This window comes from Solanum stenotomum, chromosome 6 (assembly GCF_019186545.1).
Source record: "Solanum stenotomum isolate F172 chromosome 6, ASM1918654v1, whole genome shotgun sequence".
Taxonomy (NCBI): Eukaryota; Viridiplantae; Streptophyta; class Magnoliopsida; order Solanales; family Solanaceae; genus Solanum; species Solanum stenotomum.
In genome coordinates this window covers 37,521,682-37,539,156 of record NC_064287.1, presented here as the reverse complement: position 1 = coordinate 37,539,156, position 17,475 = coordinate 37,521,682, and the positions used below count along the sequence as shown (strand labels likewise).

The window sequence follows — 17,475 nt, the reverse complement described above, 5'->3', positions numbered from 1 at the left end:
CTAGAATGATAGCTATTATTATTGGCAAATTCAATCAAAGGTAAATGGTCATCCCAATTTCTCTTGAAATTAATGACACAATCCCTTAATATGTCTTCCAATGTTTGGATTGTTCGTTCCGCTTGCCCATCGGTTTGGGGGTGAAAAGTTGTGCTAAGCTTAACTTTCGTGCCAAGACCCTTTTGGAAAGACTTCCAAAACTGAGAAGTAAACTGAGTACCTCTATCGGAGATAATGGGCAAAGGCACTCCATGCAACCTTACCATCTCCCTCAAATACAACTTAGCATAATCTTCCACCGAATAGAAAACTTTGACAGGAATGAAATGGACCGACTTCGTCATTCGGTCTACTATAATCCAAATCGAATCATATTGGTGCCGAGTACGTGACAACCCTACTATGAAGTCCATATTCAAATCTTCCCACTTCCAAGTAGGAATGCTAATGTCTTGGGATAAACCTCCCGGTTTCTGATTCTCAACCTTCACTTATTGGCAATTAGGACACTTAGCCACAAATCCCGCAATATAACAGTCTGCACACTATTTCATTATATGTATATATAGATATACATATATATACACACATACATATGTATATAGATATATAGATATATATATATGCATATATATAATGTTGTATATTTGGCGCTTAATATTATATATCGTGATTTTAAATATTGTTATAAAAATTGTGTATATTATCGTATATCGAGGTATAATGTTGTTTTATATATATAAAAAAATTAAACACTATTATTATAATATAATGAAATAATGAAAGGAAGATCACTTGATATGTGATTTTATGCAGACTGTTATAATGAAAGAAAATACTTTTTAGCGAAAATATGTTATTATAGTTTGAGAAGGTCAGAGTCGTGACAAAACACCTCTTATATTTTTATAGTATGTTGTATATCATGATTTTAAATATTATTATAAAAAAGTTTTGTATATTATTGTATGTCGAGGTATAATATTACCCTTATTTATAAGTGAACAAGAAAAGGACTAACACAACATTAAATAGTTGTACTGAAAGAAACAAAAATTGTACCATAAACTTGCATTTTCCTGCTTACACGTGTATGTATTTAAGTTCAATGTCCTCTAATTTTCCTTTTTCTGGCAGACACGTAGTAACATCCTTATTTGTTTTTTTATCTTTGTGATAGACCTTTATTTTTCACTTAGTCCCCAAATTTCTCAAGGCTTCTCTACAGTTCTACTTCTCTCTCTTCTCTGTAAAAAAAATTGATGCAATCCTTTGCTCCAAATTTGCTGAAGTTCTCATGAAGAAGTGAGTGTCTAAAATTGATGCATTCCTTGAAGAAGGTTGGTCAAAGAGCTCTTTGCATTTTTCCTTTTTTTCGTCAGTTTATTTTTCTGAAATTTTGATAGGTCGAGATTAAACCAGATAATGTGCAGAAAGTCTCGTACCTTATTTTGTACTGCTAATTTAGTACTTCTCTTATTAATTTATTCCAGTGTTTGCTCATCAATTTTCATGCAGTCTCTTAATTGTCGTTTGAAGTTTCTTGAATTTTGTATTATGTTCAAGGTTACTGCATGTGAGTGTTTCACCAATTCTTGCTCATGTTTTCTAAAAATTGGAAGCATTACAGGGAAAATAGTTGCTTCTAAGCTTATTCCTACTGTGTGGTGTTATTATGTATTAAGGTTTCAATATCATGTTAAGCATAATTGCACTGTAGATATTATTATAGTGAATGGTGGAATTATATGAATGTTCTCTTTCTCATGTAATAATTTTTTAAGAGCTCGATGACTACTTATACTGAAACAAAGTTTGTTCATCTCGAGAAGTACTCGAACTACTTATAATGATTACTTACAGTTCAACAGAACTTTTGAGTTCACTTTCACCGCGTATTACAATTGATGAAAATGAATAGGATGTTTATAAATTTATATGTAGGTAGCTTCTAATTGGAAGAGGCAAATCACAATGCACAAAAATGTAAGTGATATTATTAAGCCCTGTAGAACTAACTCTTCTATTAAGACTTTCGAAATCTGAAAAGACTATAACGCTTTTAGATTTGAACCTAAATCTTGATCATGCTCCAAAGGTGAGTGTTTTGCAAATCTTTTAAGGCTTCGACTTTGACAGAAGAGATGAAATCTATCTTTTGGAGTAAAATTCGTCAAATTAGATTCATGAAATACTACCATCTTTTAGTTGCGGCCTTCCAGTGGTTTAGTGTTTGATGATTGCCTAAGAAAAACTTTATGTTTGTTATTTATTTACAAACCGAACATTATTTTGATTGAATTGATCTTTGATTATATGAAGCTGTTCTGATTCATGAGATAGTATAGAGAGTGAATCATAAGGATAACTTTCTTGCATCCTCCATATGCCAAACAATCGTTGCCAAAGATTAGTATATAAAGAGACATTGATGAGTGAATTGCACTTTATTTTTCTAATTTTGAATCAATAAAGGCCATTAAACACCTACATCAGAGCTAACCTATTGAACAGAAACTATCTGATAGAATAAATTTCTTTGTACTCAAACGTGACAATATTAAAGAAGACAATAAGCTAGCGTAGGATTCAGTTCTTGAATTTATCACTTTTAACATATGTGTGTTCTCTAATATGTTCCAAGATCTTTGAGTTACCAGAAGCTGCATAATGCAAATTACCATTTGCAGCCTTCTCTTTTTTTTGTTTGGCTTTTAGCTTCTTTACAACTTCTGCACATTTTACTTTTTAGTAAATATTTAAGCTTTTCCTTATCCGTCATCTATTTTAATTTGTTTTTCCCTTTTTTCCAGTGCCTAAGGATGACACAAGCAAACCCTGCAAGGTAACTTCCTTCATGGGTTATAAGGTTGGAATGAACCACATTGTGAGAGAAGTTGAAAAATTTGTATCAAGTAAAATCACTCTTTCATTTATAGCATTTCAGTGTAGTATTCATATTTTCAGCATAGATATTATCATTTAGACTCTGGCTTCAACAAATTATACAAAAAACTATCAAATTTGTACAAAAGAAGGCTAAAGGAGGATAGAGCCGAGGATTTACTAGAATGCTTAAAGAAAAAATAAAGAACAATAAAAAGAGTAAAGAGGGAGACGCGAACTTCGTTCAAAAAAGGTATTGTTGTCTCAAAGTTTCCATCTTTCATAGTTTTGTCTATGAATAAGTGAATGGGCATATAAAAGATACTCCAACTAATTTGGGATTGTGGCACATTTGGTTGATTAAACTCACCTAATTAAATACAAGTAATTAACCTTAATGTATTATATCCAATGTTCCAGCCCATTAACTATCTTTTTGAATGTTTGATTAAAATATTTGCATTCTGAGCTATTTTAGTTTTAAGCTTCATGGGCAAAATTTATTGATGACTCAAAACACTTTGGCCCCTAAATTGATCTGCAACTTGCTCTTCTCTTTTGACGAACTACTTGATTACTTTTAGTCTTTAGATATGCTAGAGGAGTGAGTCCATTTTTGTGAGACCGACCTTTTCATTCAGTTTTCACCTATGTTGTTCGGACTCTTCAAAAATGGCAATTGGTGCATGTTAGATTCTCCAAAAGTAATGTATATTTGAAGAATGTGAAACGGTGCGGCATCGAAGGGTAGATAAACAACTTCAATTTTAATATGCCTTTTGCTTCAGCAGTCCTTGCCAATCTAACATGAGTGTTTTCTTTGCTTTCAGATAATTGAGATAGGAAACACTCATTTGCTTGGAGTATCAAGTTTTGTAGGATTAGTTTTCATAATTTCTCAGAAATGTGTAATTTTCAACGGATTATCTACTTGTGTCCTTGGAATCTTTTCTTCTTTCTAATTTCCTTTTATATTGAAAATAGGTGCAACTTGAACCAATTTTTTTTTATCTCTGGGAATAGGAAAATGGGAGTATTATATGGTGTCCGCTTCGTAACTTCACAGACACTCATCAAATTTTATTTTTGGGAATTGGCAAGAGAGAGTTACATGTGAATGAGTGTAAAATTAGCTGACGAGGATATAACAAGACATGTTGAGATGGTTCGGAAAGCATTCCAAAGAATTCCAAGTAAGTAGCCCTCGATACGAAGGTGCTTAAAACTGTCCATAAATCCTCTCTTGCTTTTGAGCTCCTCTATGTTTCACTTTGCCTGAGATTCTTTTTCGTAGTAGCAACAACTCTTTAGATCTACAAAAAATGTTGGACACAGAGACGTTTGCTTTTCGAGTTGAGATCAATCAGCTTCTCAGTCTTATTATCAACACTTTCTACAGCTACAAGGAGATCTTTATCCGTCAACTCAACAACAATTCTTCAGTTGCAAGTCTAGAGTGTTTTTTTTTGTGTTCTATTTGTGTATTGTTACGTCATCATCTAAGATACTGTAGTTTCACGCTCTCTGTGATTTTGAAATTTGACTATTTTAGAGCAATTTTATTGTTTGTTATTGTTTTCGTAGATAGCGTAATGTGGTCTTCTAGAGTATTGTGGTGCCATCGATTTATATGATTTTTAAATTTGATTATTTAAGAGCAATTTGAGGACTTTTATTGTATTTATGAATAGCTTAATTTGATCGTCTAGGATACTTTATAGTCATCATTCTTAGTGATTTTGTAATTTGATTATTATTTTTCTTGAGGTTGTTTATATGTGTTGTCTTCGTGGATAGTTTAATGTGATCTTTTAGGATATTGTAGTGTCATTGCTCTCTATGATTTTGCAATTTGATTATTTATAGAACAATTGAGTTTCTATTTGAAGGTTTTTTATCTGTATTGTCTTCGTATTTGCTAGGATACTGAACTATCAAGGCTCGCAGAGATTTTGAAATGTAATTATTTTAGAGCAGTATGAGTTTTTTTATTATATTTGTGGACAGCTTGATGTGATCGTGTGGGTCACTGTGGTTTCATTGCCGTATGTAATTTTGAAATTTGATTAGTTTAGAGCAACTATGTGACAGTTCATATATTAGTTAGATATCATCCTGAAACTTAGTTGATTAGAGTGAGCTTGATTTGTGGTTTGTGTCTTCTACATCTCTACTCTGAACATAGATATTATCTATAGTGTTAGTATATCATTTTGCAGATAATATATTGTAGTTTCATCACCCTCTATGACTTTGAAATTAGAGTAATTTAGAGTTGTTGTATCATATCACACAATCCATATATCAGGCAATCTTTGCATTTTTGATGTTCATTTGAAATCACCTGATTCATTGTTCTCAATGCGGGAAACTGGATCATTCAATGTCTGCTTTGTCGTCATAATATTTAGCTGATAAGAGTGAGCTTTATGTAGTTTCCTATTTGCCCTATTTTTACTCAGACAAGGTAGTGCGAAAACTTGCTTGGTTTATGTCTTTTAAAGCTCTAGAGTGGACAACAGTTTACTCTTTGTGATACTAAAAGAAACTCAGTCAATGAGTACTTTGCAGATGAATTAAAGATGGTGAACTTAATTGCAAAAGTATTAGAAGATATGAGCTTTCCTCAAATGGAGTAGATAAACGATTTCAATTTAAAAATGCCTTCATCTTCAACACTCCTGCCAATCTATAACATGATTATTTTTTTTGCTTTCAAGTACTATGGAGACAGGCAACACTCCTTTGCTTGAAGAATCTGCAATTCTCAATGGGTTATTTGCTTATGTCCTTGAAATCTTTTCTTTTTTCTCATTCTTTTTTTATACTGGAAACATGTGCAAATTGAACAAATCCATTGTCTTTGCGAGTAGAAAAATGGGGGCATTTACATGGTGGCCACTTTGTGATTTCACAACACTCATCAAATTTTACTTTTCGGAATTGGCAAAGAGAGAGGTACATGATAATGGGTGTAAAATTATCTGGTGAGGCTAATCAAGACATGTTGGAATGGTTCGGAAAGCATTTCAAGTAAGTTGCTCTCAATGTGATTATCTTCTTTACTACTTTGAATAGGTTCTGAATGTATAATTATGTTATTGCACCGTGCATTTGGTGCTAATAATTTAGCACATTTATAGTTAACACATTTTTCACGTCTTTCATAGATCTTTAGATGGTTTTGTGAGTGCAAAATCAGCTTGACCACAAATAATAGTTATTTGACCATGATGGTAGTAATATGTGTGTTACACTTTACAAGACTTTTGTGCTAGCATTGGAAGGAGCTATAATTTAAAAGAACATAAAAATTGAAACATAGAAATTCACTGATCTTGATCAAATGTTGATGATAAATATTTATCCCAAAAGCTAAACTTACTGTTTTTACCAATGAAAGGAATAAGGGGAAAAAGTTTACAGAGTCGATGAATCAATTGTAGATAAACTAAAAACTCGATGGAAAACATATATTTATTTCTGCTCCATGTATGAACAGGTTGTAATTATAGATAAATTAAAAACTCGGTGGAAAGCATATATTTATTTCTGCTTCATTATGAATAGGTTGTGTTGTCATACGGGCATCTTGAACTGCAAGTGTTGGAGATTTTCTATCTCAAGATATATGAAGTACTGACATGTTGCATCGATGTGGTTCTACATTTGCTAAAACAATTCTCATTTTCTGAGAACAAATCTGAAATCAATGATTGTTAGGTAATGTTACTCTTTCTTTATTTTGTAGATCAACAACTTCAATCTTATTAGAATGTAATAACTTCATTAGAGTTTTTTCTTTTAAAAGCCATACATGTGACAGTGTGTGCTTATATTTGGTAATTTACTAGGTTTTCCATTTGTGCATTTTTCTGACATTTGTAGATTGACTTGATCTTCTCTTTTTGCAGATTTTACTTGAAGCATTTGTCTCACAAGAATGAGTTGGGTTGTGCTCATGGCGTATGACCAGATGAAGAGTGAAGTTAGTTTGTGGATGGTATAAATATTGCAAACTTGAACTTTCCGAACTATGGATAAGATAGGGTGTAATAGGCAAATTGCAATTATCTTGGACTTCTTTTTACGTAACCTCCTCTAGGCGCGTTAGAAGGTTAATTTTGACGAAAAAATCCTCCATCTCCAACGGTCATCTTCCCCACCTTTAAATAAACCATTATTTCTTCTTTCCCATCATTAACCCTTGTTCCTTTTATAAAAAAATCACAATTTCCTCTCAAAATTAAGTAGGGTTTAGTTGTTAATGTTCATTTCTACTTCAAATCTTGAATTTAAAGTTTGTAATCTTCTCTAATTTCTTATTTAGGTATCTAATTTGAATTTTGAATTTTCTCAAAATTCATTAAAAATGGCAAATGAAAACTTGAATAAGCTTTGTATGGATGAATCAGACCCAATGCTCAACGTTGTAGTGAGATGCAAACACGGAATTTTGCTGAATTTGCAAACTTCTTGGTCGAAATTAAATTTGAGACCCAAAATTTTGAGCTGACTTCCAAAATTTTGTTTGCCTGAGCTCCGGCTAGTTTGCCTGAATTACAACCTCTGTTCATATCGATTTTACTTACATGATTGGGTGCGCTGGGCTGAGGGGATTCCATCATAGTGATTTGTTTCCCTTGAATCTCAGTTATCGCCGGCGAAACTCCGTTTGAGTTGAGAGGCGATTTTGGCGATTCTCCCCCCAAAATCGCCTGAGCAGATCTCTCAAACGGTAAGATAGAATGTTGTGATTTTGTAGTATTAGGTAGATTTTGAGGTGTAGATTCCATTCCATCAATTGGAACGATCTGAATCACTCCAGATTTGGCTAGGGAAATAATTTCTTGCGCCCACTTTAACTCCTCCTCCGAAAGATGAACAGTGATCGCTGGATTGTAATTCAAATTTGAGGAGCTGTGGTTGGAATTTGAAGGTGATTCTTGTTGGAGAAGATCCGTCTCCTCCATGGGTATATTTTCGCATTGGTCTGAAGGTCGTCTGACCGTCGCCTGCGGTGCTATGGCCATTTCGGTGGAACTGTCAACCTGTGCTCTTTGTTACCAGAGCGCATTTCTAATGGAGAAGGATTGAAAATGAGAAAGGAGGATTTTTTTTTGTTATTTTACGTTTTAGGAGGGAAATGAGGGAAAAAACAAGAAATGGGAGTTGAAGAGGCGGGGGACCGAGCGTGCGGAATCACGCAAGCCTAATTATTTGGTTTATGTGTTGAGGTCAACACTTAGGTGTGTATAAAATAGAGAAATAAAAAGTTCAGGTGGGTAATAGGACACCCGTAAAGTTGGAGTGTGTAGTTGGAATTTCGGGTATAGATTGGGGTTTTTTAGACCATTTTCTCGTTAGAATATAATGAAATAGTGAAAGGAAGATCACATGAATTGTTTGCAGACTCTTATAACGATAAGAATACTTTTTTTTTTAATCAAAAATAAGTTATTATATTTTGGGCTAAAATTTGTAATGTAAATTTTAAACTTATTTTTGTAAAATAAATTAGTTAATTGTGTGCTTTTGAAATTATCCTTTTTATTATTAGGTGCTCAACACTATGCAAACAATAGGTAAGATGTTATCCACACATATTAAAGGAGTCGGGTCGAAACTGACTTGGAATTAAAGTAATTATTTATTATTCTTTTTATTATATAGTAAGTGGTGTTTTTACTTTTTATTTTGATTCAAAATAAGTATTAGTGTTTCTCGTTATTATTATGGAGGTATCAATTGTCTTCTTTCTAATTTATTCTATTTCGATAAGTAGAATTTTATGTAATCAAGAAAGATATCAAATAGCTACCCATTCTATTTTATATTATTTGTCTCTTTTTTTTTTATATACATACTCTTTAAGAAATCATAAATACAAAATATATTTTTCTTAAATCAATTTACCTTTTAACCCTTTTTTAATACAATGATTTATGTTCTTTATCCATGAATATCTAGATTAATAATAGAAGAACTTTTTTGAAACTTTACAATATTTATACTTTTAAAAGAATTAATTTTAAAGGAAAACAAATTATTCAATTCAATCTTGAGTTTTGTAAATGGATAAGAAATATGAGACAACTTTTTTTAGTAATGTGAATAGGTAATATATGAGAGAGAGTGTGTATTATTTAATTAAAAATAAATAAAAATATTTATTATTTTGTAGAAGTGAATAGATTTCTTAACAACTTGTTTAGGTAGTTGTTAGTTATTGTATTGTATTGCAAGATTAAATAAAATATTTATTGTATTGTTATTTAAATTTTATTGTATTGTATCGTTAAATTTATCGTTAGGTACCGATAAAAAGTCTCATTTTGTGTAATAATTGATTCAGTATGATTGTGTCGTTACCTTTTCTTATTTTATATTTACTTATTATTTAATAATCCTTCAAATGGGCATGTGTGACATTATGAAACGACAAAAAATGATACAATCTATCCGAATATAGGATTAATTAAAATAATACGATACAATACTATACAATATGCTACATGATAAATCAAATACATAACAATCATCTAAACAAAGTGTAAAGGGTCATGTGTCCAGATTTAAAATACCACTTATAATGAATCAGCGGGAGTAGTCTCATGTATTAATTTGATTTTTTACTCAACATCTGATATTTGTATTTAACTTCAATTAATTTGAATTCACGCATTGTATGACCCTTGGGAGCAACAATAGTGCTCATAACAATATTATTTTTGCATTCATGACTCAAATTCAATATTTTTAATTAAGGAAAAATCCTCTTGGCCAGAATTTGACTAGAATGGTATTTTATTGATGCTATTTTACCTTTTTGAACATTTTTATACTTTTAACTTTTAATACTTTTTAACTAAAAAATGAAAAAAAAATTAATTTATTTTAAAATAAAAAAGATATAATAGATTTTTTATTTTTCTGGTCAAATTCTGACCATATTTTCTGACCATTTAGCATTACCGTTTAATTAAATATGAAGAAATTTTAACTATCTCACAATAATTGAGATGAAAGTAGTCATGAATGATGATGAAACATAAGCATGGTACTGGTCTACTAGAATATAATTAAGGTGGAGCCTCACGTTAATTATTTGGATATGATTGAATGATACATTAATGCCCATAAGTTCTCTACAATAATGTTATGTGCTTTATTGGGTTATCCACTCATCTCCTCAGACTTTATATCCAACAACCTATCATTTAAGTTTGACATTTATTTTCATCTCCTTTTCCCTAAAGCAAACCCCACCCATAAAATTTGTTTTCATCTTATTCTCTCCTACTAGTTTAAATTAAGCCAAAACTTCTCAGGTTTGGATTATCTTCTCAACGTCTCTTAACTAAGGGAATATAGTAAGTAAGCATTATATAGCATTATAGTAAGGGTACTTGAAATTTAACCATAATAAAAAAGTTAGTAATTACAAAGTTAATTTATTAACTTATTTGTATTGGGTCATCAAGTAAATGATTGAGAAACGGATACTTTTTTTACAATTAACTATTTCTCGGATGATGGATTACGCAATTTCCTTATCAGTTCGGGGATGAATTATTCAATTCCTTATTGGATAAACCGTTAATCCGTTAAGAATTATGATGCTTTCACTTTTACCCCTAGGTATATAAGTATATAAAGTATATATTAAATTATTATTAAACAATTACTGCAGAAGTTTGATCGTGAATCTTGACTTCTTTTGTGAAACTTTAGTTTGTTCTTGGTCTAAAATAATAGTATAATACAAAATCAATCACAAATGGCCTAAATATTTCTAGATTATATTTAAATCTCAAATCTTAGGCCAACCTCATATGATTTTTCCACCCATTCAAGGCTTTGCCACCAATAATTCACCTAGAATTATAAATTTCATGGTTATACAAGTAATATATGATAAATAAATCAAGAATAAACATCCTTAAGATTAGCCCAAGGTCATACACCCTAAAATCCTCATAAAATAGGATTTTCCCTACCTTAGAATGAATTCAAACCATCTCCTAGGACCACAACTATATTTTCTAAGGACTAAAGAATCACACGAGTGTTAGATTGATGGAAGGACTTACCTTGAAGGAGAAAATCTGAAAAACTGAATAAATTACCCCTCCCTTGCCCAAGCATGACCTTGGATGAGTTTTGGGAGTAAAATAACGTTTTAGGTCTGAAAATAACTTTGAATTTCGTGCAGCCCGCTGTAGTGGCCTAATTTCCTCTATAGCGGCCTAATTTCCGCTATAGCGGCCTCAACCTCAACTTTTTAGCACAGACAAACTCTAGTAAAACGGTCATAACCTTTTGCTTCAAACTCCAAGTGACGCAAATTTGGTGAAGTTGGAAAGAAGACTCGGAGAACTTTAATTTGATAGTTCATGGGCCACCTAATTCATTATAAGCTAAAAGATATGGTCATTTGAAGTTGACCTTAGTTTAAATTAATGCTCAAAACTAAATCGGTAAGGGCACTTTCAACTAACTTTGTGATTGGGGCATTGTACGACCTTAATTCATAAGTAATGCACTCACATACCAAAAATTTGATCATAACCCTATGACGAATGAGATTTGTATATCTTTACCACAAATATTTTCAGTAACGACGAAATAGATCATTATAGTAGTAGAAGTTGATTCCTCAACAGTTGGTACACCAGTAACTATCAAGGTAAGGCGCACTGCTTTCCCTTTCATTTTACAACTCTTGGAGCTCAACATATCTGGGCATTGCTAATTGGTGTTATGATATGGCATTCTTCAACCTCACCCCAATGGCAACTCTCGAGTATTAGATTATTAGACTGTTTATTGGCTCCAACCTTTTTAGTTTTTCAAATACATAAAATATGAGGGAATGTTTAATAATTTCTCCAACCTTTTTAATCTTGCAAATGAAAAGGTATATCAATTCTATATGATAAAGTTAAAGGGTATATTAGGCTTTTTTTCCTAAATAAAATGAGGAAAGCTAGAACTTCTCTTCCTAAAATTTAATGGGGTAACTCTTTAAATAGTATAATAATCACTTGTATCAGAAAAGAAAAGGGAAAATGCACAAGTACCCCCCCAACCTATACCCAAAATCCCAGAGACACACCTAACCTATACTAAGGTCCTATTATTCCCCCGAACTTATTTTATATATAATTTTCTACCCCTTTTCAGCCTACGTGGCACTATCCTTGAAAAAATTGTCAACACGCGTTGGGCCCACAAAATAGTGCCACTTAGGCCGAAAAGGGGTAGAAAATTATATATAAAATAAGTTTGGGGGGTCATAGGACCTTAGTAAATGTTAGGTGTGCCTTAGGAATTTTAGGCATAGGCTGGGGGAGTACTTGTGCATTTTCCCAAAAGAAAAAGAAGAGTATCTCTTGAAAGAGATTTTGTGTGTTAGAAAAACTAAAAAAGATTAGAGAAATTACTAAACATTCTAAGTCCCTACCTTGTTATAAAAGTGTCTCACATATATTCTTACCATTATAAAACTGGCTCACATATACCATACTGTTACAAAAGTGGCTTAAATATAACATTTTCATCTAATGATAGAAAAAAATATTATTTTAAATTTATTTTTTTATTTTTATTATAAGAAAATTCATGTAGAGGTATATATGATCCTTCTAGCAAAGTTTATTTGTATATTTGATATTTTCCACGCATGCATTATTTTTTTACTTATTTGATTATCATTATTTGAGTTTTTTATTCTTATTTAATTTTTTTTCTTTCATTCTTTATTGTAAATATAACAGAAATATAATAAAAAGTTTGAATGAAAAAAGAAAAAAAAAGTTTTTTTATTTTTAAAAATATTTCTTTTATGGCTATATTGTAATTATTATTGTACCTTATAATTGGGGCATCTATATAAAATTTTACAAGAAAATTACTGAAAATTAAATTTGAATATCAAAATAATAAATTTAAATAGTCGTTGAAAAATGTAACGATCGGGTTCCGTCGTTATAGAAAAGCCAATGGGGAAAAATTTTGGGCCGAAAAACTTTTTCGTAGTAACTTGAGATTTTCCAACCTAGTCCAGATTTAGACGAAATCGAAGTCTGTGACGTCTAGGAAAATCTGGTAGCAATTGGGTGATTTAATTATGAATGCGATCACATGAGTAGATAGATAAGTCGTTAAGGAACCCGTACGACTTTATGGAATTGAATTTGGGTAAGTAGAACTTCCGAAACTGATCTTGGCATGAACATGTAGTTTCAGAGTGTCATTGGTTGAAGGTGTGTTGTGAAATGGGGGTATTGGAATTAATAAATATGCTCACTATTCCATGCAAGCCGCTACAGCGGGAATTTGTGTCGCCAGCACAGGGCCGCTTCAGCGGGGTGGTACAGCTGTGGCAGGGCAGACGGGACTTGAAGTCGAAAATAAACCCCAAAACGTCATTATTATGCAATTTTCGAACTTGAGAGCTAAGGAACGAACCCGAGGCCTTTCTTGACAGTTTTCCACCATTCTTGAGGCTAAAGGTAAGATTTTCACTCCCCGAATCTATTTTTCGATCCGTAGAACGTAATCTAATAGGTAATTATCGATGGGGAAGAGTTTTGATATGAGAATTATGGTAGAAAAAGCCCTAATTTGGATATTGGGATCATGAGTTTGATCTAGGATTGATAGGATTGTTAGTAATCCGGGTAATTAGTGATTGTTTATTGATTTTCGTGTTATTTTGATTGTTTGTAGACCAAGAACAAATGGAAAGAATTCGGAAAGGGAAGAATCAAGTTTCTTAAGGGATTCAAGCTTTGTTCGAGGTAGGTGATGGTTGTGATTCTATGATTGTGTGATGTATGTTTGTTCTTGCTTCATTATGATACATGTATGTATGCAAATGTTGCATTATTGATCACATTAATTGTAAATGAGGATAGATGAATGATGAATGCCATGAATCATGACTTGATTGTATGATTATGAGAATGTACTTTGTGATTGTGATTGTGGCTTGTTTAATGGATCGAGTGTTGCGTTCCGACACACTAACTTGGATCGGTTGCCACGTTCCAGCATAAATATGGGATCGGTTGCCACGTTTAGGCATAAACATTAGATCGGATACCACGTACTGGTATGCTAATAGTTTGAGTTTGGGTTCCATGAGAGGACCATTGACTTGACATAATTGTGTAATTGAGAATTGTGAACTTAATCGTTATTCAACTTTACCCCCACTCTCTTGGACCTAATTTCATGCTCTGTTTCTAGAGAAATATGTACTTAGGACTTTGAGAGATCACAAGAAGGATGAGTTCATGGCTTTGGAGCAAAGTGGTATGTCTGTGGCTACTTATGAGGCCAAGTTCCATGCCTTGTCTAGATATGCTACCCAATTGGTGACTACTAAGGAGGAAATGATCTGTTTATTTATTAGGCGACTAAATTCTGAGTTGCAGGTATTATCTGTTCTTATGACCTCTGCAGGGAGAAGCTTTAATGAGGTAACCGACTTTGTTAAGAAAGTGGAGGGGGTGAGGCGAGACGATCAGGCTAAGACATTGGCTAAAAGGGCCAAGAACTCGGGTAACTTTCAAGGTTCTTATTCCAAAGGTCCAGAGAGGCCAACACTTGCAGCCAGGCCAATTCAGTCCGCTATGCCCGCTTCTACAATTAATTACGCGGGAACTCCACCTCATAATTTGATTTAGGATAGCCAAGGAGCCGCACCTTCGGCTGGCAACATGCCATATTTTGATCGTACATGTTACAACTGTGGAGAACCTTGGCATATGAGGAGAGATTGTCCCCACCCACGTATGATGGAGTCCGCGCAACAGCAGACTAGAGCAGTGGTACCTGCGGGAAATAGTAATAATGGTCGAGGGCGTCCACAAGGTGGGCGAGGAGGTAATCAGCGAGGCCCTGGGGGTAGAAGAATGGTAACGCAAGCAGAGGTGCAGCGTAACCAGGCAGGGAAGTCGCCCGTCAAGATGATAGGGCTTAGTGTTATGCCTTTCCGAGCAAGAATGAGGCAAAGACGTCTTACGCAGTGATCACATATACTATTCTTGTCTGTGACCGGATGGCTAATGTGTTATTTGATCCGGATTCTACTAATTCTTATGTATCCGTACGATTTGCCTCAGAATTTGCTATGATTTGTGATATACTTGATGCCCCCATCCATGTTTCTACCCCAGTTGGAGATTCTGTCATAGTCACTCATGTCTATCGTGCTTGTCATATTCTGTTTATGAGTTTTCAGACTTGGGCTAATTTGGTGATTTTGGATATGACCGATTTTACTATAATATTAGGGCAAAATGGTCTGATGGACCCCTATACTTGTATCAGTTTATATTATGGGCCCTTTTACTTAATAATTTATCAACTCAACCCTTACACTTAATAAAACACAATATATCAAACCCCTCTGACCATTGACTATGCTTATTTGGCATTAATATGGTTGAGTTGGCAAGAGTGTGAGACCACACGCCTATCAAGGCAAGTGAACATCATATTTAAATTAAAAGAGTAAAATAATAAACTTAAAAAAGAAAAAAGAAACCCTTCTTCTTCACCCATTGACCTACTTTTTTCAGCCATCTCCATTTTTGTCCAAGCATATGCATCGCCTTGGTACCTTGCTTATATGTTGCTTGGGTACATGAAAACTCTAACCTTAGCTTCCATGAACTTTGGTGGCAAATTGGACTTGAACTTAGATCTAACAACACCACTGTTTCCATGAGGCCTACAAACTTTTCCCCAAATACAGCGATAATGTGAGTTATTCTTCTTGTTTTCGCCTTGTATACATAAGCCATATATTTCCCCAAGTACCAATCTACTTCCTCCTTAGTGTTCACTCCCTCGATCTGAACCAATGAAGTGTTTGGATACTGATTCGATTTCGACCTCTTGTATCCGAGAACTTTTCCTCTGGTACAGAGTCTCACACACTCTCCTTGGCGTCCCTTCACCATTTTCGATTATGGAGCTGTAAACTGAAAAAAAATCCCTTATAGTGGAGAGGCCTAAATTAAAATTTTAATTTAAAAGAATAAATTAAAATTTTAATTTAAAAGAATAAATTAAAATTTTATTTTATAAAATTTGCATCAAAACTTTATGATTTTTTTTGTCCAAAAAGAAATTATTATAAAAATAAAAAATGACGTGGCAAATTTTATCTGACATGGAATGTGAGATCAACGCGATTGAGAGTCACGATGAGTTGAAAGGGTTCAACAAGTTGAGTTTAAATAAGTTCGGGGGTTCAGATGACAAAGAGGTTAGTAGAAGAGTTCACAATACAAACGGGTACAAATACAAGGGTCCACCAGACCATTTTGCCTTATATTAGGCATGACTTGGTTGTCCCCTATTATGTTGTGCTTAATTGTAATACTAAGTCTGTAACTCTAGAAATTTCGGAAGGGGAAAAGTTAGAGTGGGAAGGGGTGTACAAGCCTAAGCAAGCTAAGATCATATCGTCCATTTGGGCTAGTAAACTGGTAGAGCAAGATTGGTTGGCTTAGTTGGCTCATATTTGGAATGTTGAGGTTGAGTGTCCATCTATTGAGTCTATTCCTGTAGTGTCAGAATTTAGAGAAGTGTTTCCTAATGGTTTGCCTGGTATGCCTCCGGATAGAGATATAGATTTCTGCATTGATTTACAACCTGGTACTCGTCCTATTTTTATCCCTCCATATTGCATGGCTCCGATAGAAATAAGAGAGCTTAAGGCTCAAATCCAAGAGCTTCTTGATAAGAGATTTATTCGTCCTAGTGCTTCCCTATGGGGTGCTCCAGTTTTGTTTTTTAAGGAAAATGATGGTAGTGTGAGAATGTGTATAGATTACCAAAAATTGAATTGTAACGACCCGAACCATCGTTAATTAGGAAAAACAAAAATTTAGGAAATTCCAGGCCACTGTCCCACCATGGGTGATCTAATTATGGATTCTATCTCATTAGTAGATAGATGAGTCGTTAAGGAACCCGTACGACTTTATGGAATTGAATTTGGGTAAGTAAAACTCCCGAAACTGATCTTGGCATGAACAGGTAGTTTCAGAGTGTCATTGGTTGAAGGTGTGTTGTGAAATGTGGGTATTGGAATTAATAAATATGCTCACTATTCCATGCAAGCCGCTACAGCAGGAATTTGTGTCGCCAGCGCAGGGACGCTTCAGCGGGGTGGTACAGCTGTGGCGGGGCAGACGGGACTTGAAGTCGAAAATAAACCCTAAAACGTCATTATTATGCAATTTTCGAACTTGAGAGCTAAGGAACGAACCCGAGGCCTTTCTTGACAGTTTTCCACCATTCTTGAGGCTAAAGGTAAGATTTTCACTCCCCGAATCTATTTTTCGATCCGTAGAACGTAATCTAATAGGTAATTATCGATGGGGAAGAGTTTTGATATGAGAATTATGGTAGAAAAAGCCCTAATTTGGATATTGGGATCATGAGTTTGATCTAGGATTGATAGGATTGTTAGTAATCCGGGTAATTAGTGATTGTTTATTGATTTCCGTGTTATTTTGATTGTTTGTAGACCAAGAACAAATGGAAAGAATTCGGAAAGGGAAG

The 17,475-nt window shown here is 33.6% G+C and overlaps 1 long non-coding RNA gene and 1 pseudogene across 1 annotated transcript; one reads left to right on the top strand and one right to left on the bottom strand.

Annotated features, from left to right (window-relative positions):
• Positions 1–5,770: 5,770 nt before the first annotated feature.
• Positions 5,771–7,041, top strand: LOC125869219 (uncharacterized). The gene is made up of 3 exons (XR_007446784.1): positions 5,771–5,919; positions 6,457–6,609; positions 6,801–7,041. It is a non-coding gene; the product is annotated as an uncharacterized LOC125869219 (long non-coding RNA).
• Positions 7,042–15,484: 8,443 nt separating this feature from the next.
• Positions 15,485–15,868, bottom strand: LOC125867744 (60S ribosomal protein L35a-3-like; annotated as a pseudogene).
• Between the last annotated feature and the right edge of the window lie 1,607 nt (positions 15,869–17,475).